The sequence below is a fragment of the Podarcis bocagei genome (assembly GCF_964188305.1).
Source record: "Podarcis bocagei genome assembly, chromosome: 2".
Lineage (NCBI taxonomy): Eukaryota > Metazoa > Chordata > Lepidosauria > Squamata > Lacertidae > Podarcis > Podarcis bocagei.
The window spans coordinates 62,194,716-62,203,699 of record NC_138126.1 but is presented as its reverse complement, the minus strand read 5'-3'; the positions used below and the strand labels follow the sequence as shown (position 1 = coordinate 62,203,699).

The 8,984-nt window shown below is 43.2% G+C and overlaps 1 long non-coding RNA gene across 1 annotated transcript; it reads left to right on the top strand.

Annotated features, from left to right (window-relative positions):
• Positions 1-731: 731 nt before the first annotated feature.
• Positions 732-8,748, top strand: LOC308582623. The gene is made up of 3 exons (XR_014005775.1): positions 732-840; positions 3,852-6,249; positions 6,286-8,748. It is a non-coding gene; the product is annotated as an uncharacterized lncRNA (long non-coding RNA).
• The last annotated feature ends 236 nt before the right edge of the window (positions 8,749-8,984 follow it).

Here is an 8,984-nt window from a genome sequence, read left to right as displayed (position 1 = left end):
TTACACGGGAAGACACCCGAAGACACCAAAACCTGCATATATATATATATATATATATATATATATATATATATATATATATGCTTTCGTAGATTTTCACGGGTACAGGAATGCAGGTTTTGGTGTCTTCGGGTATCTTCCCGTGTAAGACCCAAACCCAGCCTGTCGAAACGTCGCCTAGACACCCCAACTCTTACACGGGAAGATACCCGAAGACACCAAAACCTGCATATATATATATATATATATATGAGAGAAAATGTCATAGTTTGCATGGCATTTCAAGCTATGTAAGATGGAATTCCTGGTTTAGGAACACTTAACCAATCCAAAATAAAAAAATTCCTTCCTGTAGCACCTTAAAGACCAACTAAGTTAGTTCTTGGTATAAGCTTTCGTGTGCATGCACACTTCTTCAGATACATTTTGACTATGGCAGACCAACACGGCTACCTATCTGTAACTTAACCAATCCAAGTCTCTGTTGTTTTTGTTTGATCCAACAACCAGCTCATCATTTCAGGAGGTCTCAGCTACACTTAATTCCCGTGGACTTAATTCCCAGCCTTTATTCAATAATAATAATAATAATAATAATAATAATAATAATAATAATAATAATAATAATAATAATTTATTATTTATACCCCGCTCATCTGGCTGAGTTTCCCCAGCCACTCTGGGCGGCTCCCAATCAGTGTTAAAAACAGTACAGCATTACATATTCAAGGATTCTAATGACACAGGAAAATACTGAGAAGGGCCAGTCTGTAGATTGTGCAACTCCAAAAAGCTGCAGACACAGTTCGATACCCAGAAAGTTGTCACTCTTTCCGTAAGGTGAGACCTGTTTTACTATTATAATCTTTTAGGTACAAGAAGTATGACACTGAGCACAAAGTCACAAGAGCCCAACTAACAACTTGAAGTGGCTAAAATATTTGGTGTAGTGTTGGGTAACCTAAGAAAGGTCCCAATATATTATAGGGAGCCATTGCAAAGGACCAAACTATGTGTGTGCATATTTGTTAATCCATGCTCTAACCAGCAGAGGTGAATTTAGGGAAGTGCAACTGGTTTGCCCTCACTGGGCACTGAGCCGAGAGGACACCACAGGGTTTGCTGCAACAATGATGAGCAACAGAAGGCAAGAGGTGGGGTGGTGGTGGCAAATTTTGGCCTCACATAGGGCACTGCTAAAATTTTAAATCCCAAAGTCTGCCACTGTATCCAGTTAGACTACAGTGGTACCTCGGGTTACAGACGCTTCAGGTTACAGACTCCACTAACCCAGAAATAGTACCTCAGGTTAAAAACTTTGCTTCAGGATGAGAACAGAAATCACGTGGTGGTAGCGCGGCAGCAGCAGGAGGCCCCATTAGCTAAAGTGGTACTTCAGGTTAAGAACAGTTTCAGGTTAAAAAGGGGCCTCCAGAATGAATTAAGTCCTTAACCCGAGGTACCACTGTATTAAGCAGGGGTGGAGGGTGTCTATTTTTATTATCGCTAAATGGACTGAGTTGGGATAGTTCTTACTTTCTTGTTCCATTAGGTTTAATTGGATAGGCTATGACTACTTTTAGATAGATCAGGGCCCTTTGATTTCATCAAGTTTTTGCATCAGTGAAAACTATTTTGGGGTAGCTCAGCAGACTAAAACCAAAGTGGCAATAAAGATTACACAATGCTAGGGATACCTTTGCCCTTAGACTCCAGTCTGCTGTGCACACAAGTTGTTTCGTTGTAAATCCTGAGACTCAGCTTAGTGGCCTGGGGTTCTTTGAATCACTTCTGAAATGTTCCTGGTTAGAAAGACTCGGGTTGCAGAGGTCACAAAGTTAGATCTGCTCTGCTTTTGTCCTAATCTAAATTTTATATGTCCAATGCCTTGCTTTCAAGAATGAGCAGAAGAAGGTGATGATATAAATGAGGTCAGTTTTTAAGTGCAGGGTGAAAAGAAGTTTCTCAGGTAGACATTTCAGGGGGGTTCTCTGCTAATGGTTGTTGTTGTTGTTTAGTCGTGTCCGACTCTTCGTGACCCCATGGACCAGAGCACGCCAGGCACTCCTGTCTTCCACTGCCTTCCGCAGTTTGGTCAGACTCCTGTTTGTAGCTTCGAGAACACTGTCCAACCATCTCGTCCTCTGTCGTCCCCTTCTCCTTGTACCCTCCATCTTTCCCAACATCAGGGTCTTTTCCAGGGAGTCTTCTCTTCTCATGAGGTGGCCAAAGTATTGGAGCCTCAGCTTCACGATCTGTCCTTCCAGTGAGCACTCAGAGCTAATTTCCTTAAGAATGGATGTGTTTTATCTTCTTGCAGTCCATTGGACTCTCAATAGTCTCCTCCAGCACCATAATTCAAAAGCATCAATTCAAATTCAATGGTAATGCTAATGGTAACATGTTGTAAGTAACCGAAAGAAGACAGAGGAGCCCACTTTATCCCCTCCTCTTCCATGTGGAGGGACCATGGCACAGTGGTACAACATATAGTATTTTGCTCAGTTTCCCAGTTTCAGTCTGTGACATCTTCCATTTAGAGGATCCCAGATCTGTAGCTGGTACAGATATCTGCAGGAAGACTTTGGAGAACTGCCTCCTTTCAGAAGAGGCAATACTGGTCTAGATGGGCTGGTGGTTGAATTCAGTATGATTCCCCTTCATACGTTCATACCTGCCTCCTCTGATAAGCCCATGAAGGGCGGAGGACGGCACAGACAATAGGATTCTGCATGAACAGAATTGATAATGGAATGAGATGTGAGTTTGTTTTCCCATCCTTTCAAGTTTGCCTGGTCAGTCATTTCTCTGCTAGAGGTGGGGTTGTATAGCAGAGGCTGTCAGCAACATTCTGCATGCGCAGAAATTGCATAGCTGATTTCCGATACCCCAGCTCAGCTCTGCTCCAGATACTGGAAGCTGAACTCATCCTATAAATATGCACGTATTGCAAAAGCTGAATGTGGCCAGACGCTGTGTTTCACCTCTGTGACCGAAGGCAGCAGGTACTGTGTTTGAAACATTTGGCTCTTTAATGTCACACAGTTGTTCCATTAAGAGGGTGCCTTTGTTTATGCTCTGCCCTCTTTTGTATGGCAGGATGTGGGTGGGTAGTGAGCCAGGCCCGGAGATATCTCTTAATGACTCAGAACAATGACCCTCTGAGTATAAACTGGTCGGGCCAGTCCATGGCTGGGCTGTTGTGTGAGAGTTCAAAGGCCCAATTACATGTTAAAAGGAAATACAACCTGGCTACAAAACTTGTCTCCATGCCTTCCAGGGATAACGGCCAGGGATTCCAACAGTTTTAAAACACAGCATGGCAGTTTAATTCCTGGCTCCTCTGGAGTTCAGGCTGGTTAGTTGGGCTTGGAGAGAAGAATAATGTTCTCAAATAACTCCAGCAAAAGGAACGAGTTGTTCTTATAAGCTGAGAAATCACAGACTTGGGGATCTACAATAGGATATTACTCAGAGGGACAGTTGCACACAGTGGCAAGGTTATGTCTACAATGCCGAGATAGGGGTGGGGAATGAAGTGCGGTGGTGTGGTGGTTAAAGTGTTGGACTAGAAACTGGGAGAGCAGGGTTCAAATCCCCACTCAGCCATGAAGCTCACCTGGTGACCTTGGGCCAATCACTGCTTCTCAGCTTAACCTACCTTACAGGGTTGTTGTAGGGATTAAATGAAGCATAGAAGAACAGTGTACACCACCTTGAGCTTCTTAGAGAAAAAGGTGGGGTATAAATGCAATAAATAAATAAATAAATAAGTGACACGCAGCCTAGACTTTGGGTACAGAAGTCTGTAAATGTAGATAAGACAACTCTCTACTTCTGCATCTCTACAGTGCAAACCCACATGCCAGCCATTGACAGGTAAGAATGGCACATGCTACAATTTGGATTTGATAGTGAAAATGCCAAAGAGGACTGCATTGTCACTGTGGCCTTCTGATAACAGCATCCTGCCCACAGCAACAAAGTTCCAGAGTGGCTGAACCAAAACTTCTAAGACAGCAAGTAATAGCCTTCCTTAGGTGTTAAATGTTTGCTCACTGAAATCCAGACACCTGAAAATTTGAGTTCCACAATCAGAAATGTGGCAGAATTTCAAATATAGTTGATGGAGGCAGCTTGAGGTAATATGGGACACAGGTAAACAAGATGGAATGTATCCCACATAGACTTCTTTACAATGAAGATTTCTTCAAACGATCGGATTTCACTGTCAGTCCTATCATTGCATCAATTACATACTCAATAAACAGAGGAGCAAGGATCGCTGCTCTTACTATAATTTGCCTGGCAACAGGAGAGACTGAATCCTCCCTATCCCTCCATTGGCTGAGAAGCTTATAATATCCCTGGTCTGTTCCTCCAGCTGCTGCGCTCCAGGTGACAGCAGTGGCATCCCAGAGGCCGCATGCTGAGTGAACCTTGCCCCCCACCCCAAGCAAGGCGGAGAGCTTAAAAGCTCTTTCCATACCGGAAAAAGCTTGCTTGCATTGAACTTGCATGATTTAAACAAGCAAGCCTTCAACCTTGTAGTTGTATGGTTGAAGTTGCACAAGTTAAAAGTGTGTAAGATGCAGTCCTCCTGTACTGCGTAGCATTCATGTAGTGCTATCTCTATAGTTCTAGGAGCCCTAGTATCATTTTATAAGGCGCTGCAGATGAGTGGCTGAGGTTGGGAGACTGGTGTTTTGCACAACACTTTTAAAAGTGTTTGTGGAGGGATTTGACGAGAAGACTTTCCATGTATATGTTTTGATCAGATGCTCCAGTGATAGCAATTGTGCAAGACTAAGCTAAACTTTTGGTTTATAGAGCATAGCATCGTGACAGCACAGGAAATCCTGTGATGCGACAGTGGTTCAACTAGCAATGGCATCAAGTGGAAAATAAAATGATAATTGCCTTGATATATGATTATGAGACCATAGTGTGTACTGGCTGACCAAGTCACACATTCCAGAGATAATGGACACTATCCTACATGAACAAAGTAGAAAAAGAGATAAGCTGACCACAGGATGTCTTGCTAGGAGTATGCCACCAGTACCAGGAACTTGAATAGCACCTGCTGTTCTGATGCATGCTTGTAAAAATTCCCTTTGCTTGTAGTTGGTTTGGGTTTTGAGTAAATGAAATGGGTTCATGCATTTTCAATGGCATTGTGCATGAAAAATTAATATGTATTTGCTTAATACGCACAGATGAGTTGGACCTATGTTTTTGTCATTGATAACTTCATGTATTGTTCAAAACATGGGGGTGTGGTTTATAACTTAACATGTGAATGATATGTGATTCAGAACATGCAATTGAATATGTATTATTACGGTGTGTGCTTATGGAAGCTTCCATATGTGAAGGTATGTTCTTTGCAAGGGTGTGCATTTGTCACCTGGTGCATCGCCTTGCTATCTGTGTGGTGTGTCAGTAGCCCTGGGGGCCTAACTGATGAGCAGTGTCCTCAATTTCATGGTAGGTTACTGCCAGGAAAGCTAGGAGAAGTCAGATAGTGGAGAAGGAGAACTTTCCTTCAGTATGAGCTCTTCCTTTGCTGTCACCTTTCAGAAATGCTGAGAAGCAGTTGGGATGCTTCATAAAACAGGAAGGGGCACTCTGTTCTGAGGTTTCCACAGTGATTGGTCATCATTAGGTGGTGGACTCTCCACTGGAGGTTTTTAAGCAAAGGTTGGATGGCCGTCTGCCATGGATGCTTTAGTTGACATTCCTGCTTTGCAGGGGTTGGACTAGATGGCCCTCAGGGTCCCTTCCAACTCTACAAGCTAATGATTCTAGAGTGTTCCCATCTGCCCACCAGCTGTTCTGAATGGCAGCAGAGGAGAAGAAACCGCTGCTGTTCAGATCAGCTAAAGGTAGAGGGTGCAGAATTTGTTGACAACCTAGAAAGAGATCAACAGGAAGAGAAAGTCAGAGCTGTGATTAAGGAGGCATGATCACCTGACAAAGTGGAAAGGCCCCACTGATGTTGTGGCTTTGCTTTTGTAATTATTTTCACTGCCACGGTTGCACCACAGACAAATGTGGAATGGGTCAGGGTGTGTGTGTGTGTGTGTGTGTGTGTGAGAGAGAGAGAGAGAGAGAGAGAGAGAGAGAGAGAGAGAGAGAGAAGGCCTGGGAATTCTAATAGCAATTTGGAAAACTGGTATGTGTTCCTATGACCATTTCAAAGCAACCTATGCATTCAAATGGCCATTATCAGTCGTTCAAAGGTATGTTTTTTTTTTAAAAAAAAAAACATTTTCAATGTAGGCATATGAGAAAAGTGGAGGTTCTTTGTTCTGTTTCTATATATCTTTTCTGAATATAGCAACTCTGGCTTATGCTGCCTGCTCGCTGCCCACACACTACTCTCCATGACTGCATGACAGAGGAGTCCAACGGTCAAGGCTGATTTTAACCATTTACAGCCAAATGTCACTGGCTGCATCAGTACACAGCTCCTGGGTTAAAACCACCTTTAATTGGTAAAGAGCATTTGGGCTATAAGAGGCCTCTCTCCCTCAGCTTCTCAACCATACTGTCATTGACAGCTACTTGTGCTGTGTGAGGGGTTTCATGGAGTTTTCCTGGGACAAGGATTTAATTGGTGCTTGGAACAGAAAATCATGGCAGTTGAGGAGAAGCTGTGGCAACTGCATGTTAAATAAAGGATTCTACACTTTATTTCCTTGTGATTTTCACACCTTTAATTTCAGCTGTGTGATATAATATTCACTGTCAGCAGAGTAGGAGGCTACCAGGAGTACACGAAAGACTTCCTGAAAGAGCCTTCATATATCACTTTCCCAACAATTTGTGTTAACGTCTAGGACTTGCCAATCAGAAGGTCAGCGGTTCAAATCCCCACAATGGGGTGGGGGTGAGCTCCTGTTGCTCGGTCCCTGCTCCTGCCAACCTAGCAGTTCGAAAGCACATCAAAGTGCAAGTAGATAAATAGGTGCCGCTCCGGCGGGAAGGTAAACGGCATTTCTGTGCGCTGCTCTGGTTCGCCAGAAGCGGCTTAGTCATGCTGGCCACATGACCCGGAAGCTGCCCGCCGGCTCCCTCGGCCAATAAAGCTAGATGAGTGCCACAACCCCAGAGTTGGCCACGACTGGACCTAATGGTCAGGGGTCCCTTTACCTTTTACACTTTAAATTCACATTTCCAACCAGATTCCTACTTTACTTTAATTAAAAACTACACAAGGTACAGCAGCAGTTATAGATTATAGATACTAACAAAGTAAACAGCACAACTATGGAACTACAAGTAAAATTGGAAAGACAGAAAAATTCTTGCTATCTAGAGAACACACTAATTAAATCTTTTCCTCCACTCAGAAGTAGTGACTCGGGAGAGAATGGGTTGGTTGGAGTTAGAGAGCAAACCTTAATTTATGGACAGGTCAGCTCTAGTAGGCTGAGCCTTGGAATTTGTGCAGAATAAGCATGCACAGAGTGCACTTCCTCCATCAAACAACTGCAGCCTGTCACAGTTAGGATTAAAGAGCAAGGATTTCAGGGCAGGACACCTCATTTTTTTAGAGGACTGGGAATAAATTATATATGTTAATTGGCTTGTTAATACCAGTATATATTTACTATCTATGTCTGTTTCTTGTGAACGATTCCCTGCCCCACTAAAGGTGTTTGTTCAGTCAGTATTGCTGAGATGGTTGGCAATAACTTAATTTGCTGCTGTAAAATGTGTGCCTATGTAAACATATGTTTAAATTCTAATTATCTCTGACTGTAATTTTTGCATCCCATTGCCATTCAACTCTCACCTTGCAATTTTCTCCTTCCTTACATACCAAATAAGATTTCACTTCAGGCATCTGATGAAGTAGGCTTGAATCCACAAAGGTTTATGCCATAATATACTTGTTAATCTTTAAAGTGCCAAAATACTTTTTCTTTCTTTCTTAAAATTGCCTGATGCCTCTTTTGGGGCATCTAAACTAAAATGACCTAAAAGAAGTGAAAGGAACCTCAACCCACCCCCCATTCCTCACACTTCAGAGGCAAGGCAACCCTTCTATTGATCCCATCTCTTGCCTCCCTCCCCCAGCAACCAGGGGGAATTCCCTCAGCAACAGACAACACTTTCCGGCCTCTCCTTTCCTCAGATCTAACACTCCCTCCTGCTGGATGCTGTTCCCGCCTTCGGTTCTCCACCCACCCACCCACTTTCTGTGCATTCCTTCAGTCTCTTGAGATGCGGGTGTAGAACAGTCCTCAGTGGCCCCCAATCTCCCACACATAATAAGGGCTGCAATCTCCACATCCACACTAGGTCTGCTGTGCTAAGACAGGATTTTGGTGTCCTCCAGAGTGACCACAGATTGCTCAAGAAAGCAAGGAGAGAGGCAACGAGTTGAGCTCAGCCACAGCCTCTATCTTTCACAAAAACTTGAACTTTATCACTTTGTGATAAAACTTTGGGGCCTGCCCAGTAAGGAAGTTTCTAGCATGGGAGAGGGTGAAAACTGAACTCTATACCTATAGTCCAGGGGTTACTAATCTTTTTGGTCAGCAGGTGCATTTGGAATTTTAAGGAAATGCCACTGATGCCAAACAAGAAATGGCTTCTGTTGGGATATGGCGCAGGCTGAGCCAACGCAAACAGGAACTGGGCAGAAAGAATACAGCCCCTTACAGTAGATTTTTGAGGGGCAGCATAGGAGCTACTGGAAAATACACTGGAACTCACAGGTGCTGCATTAGTGATCCATCACCAGTGTAGGCTGATAAGCAATAGTTGGAGGAACAGACTAGTGATGTCATAATCATAATCATTTTGATTCTGATTTTCAGTGGGAAATTCAGTTTTCCAGAATTCATATCTCTGGGTAGTTACATGTGTAATTGTTTAGTCCAACCATAAGACTGGGTTGAAAGGGGAATTCGGTAAAAAAAATGAATATTTTTGTTTTCCAGCTTTCCTTTGCCAAGTGTAAAAAATAC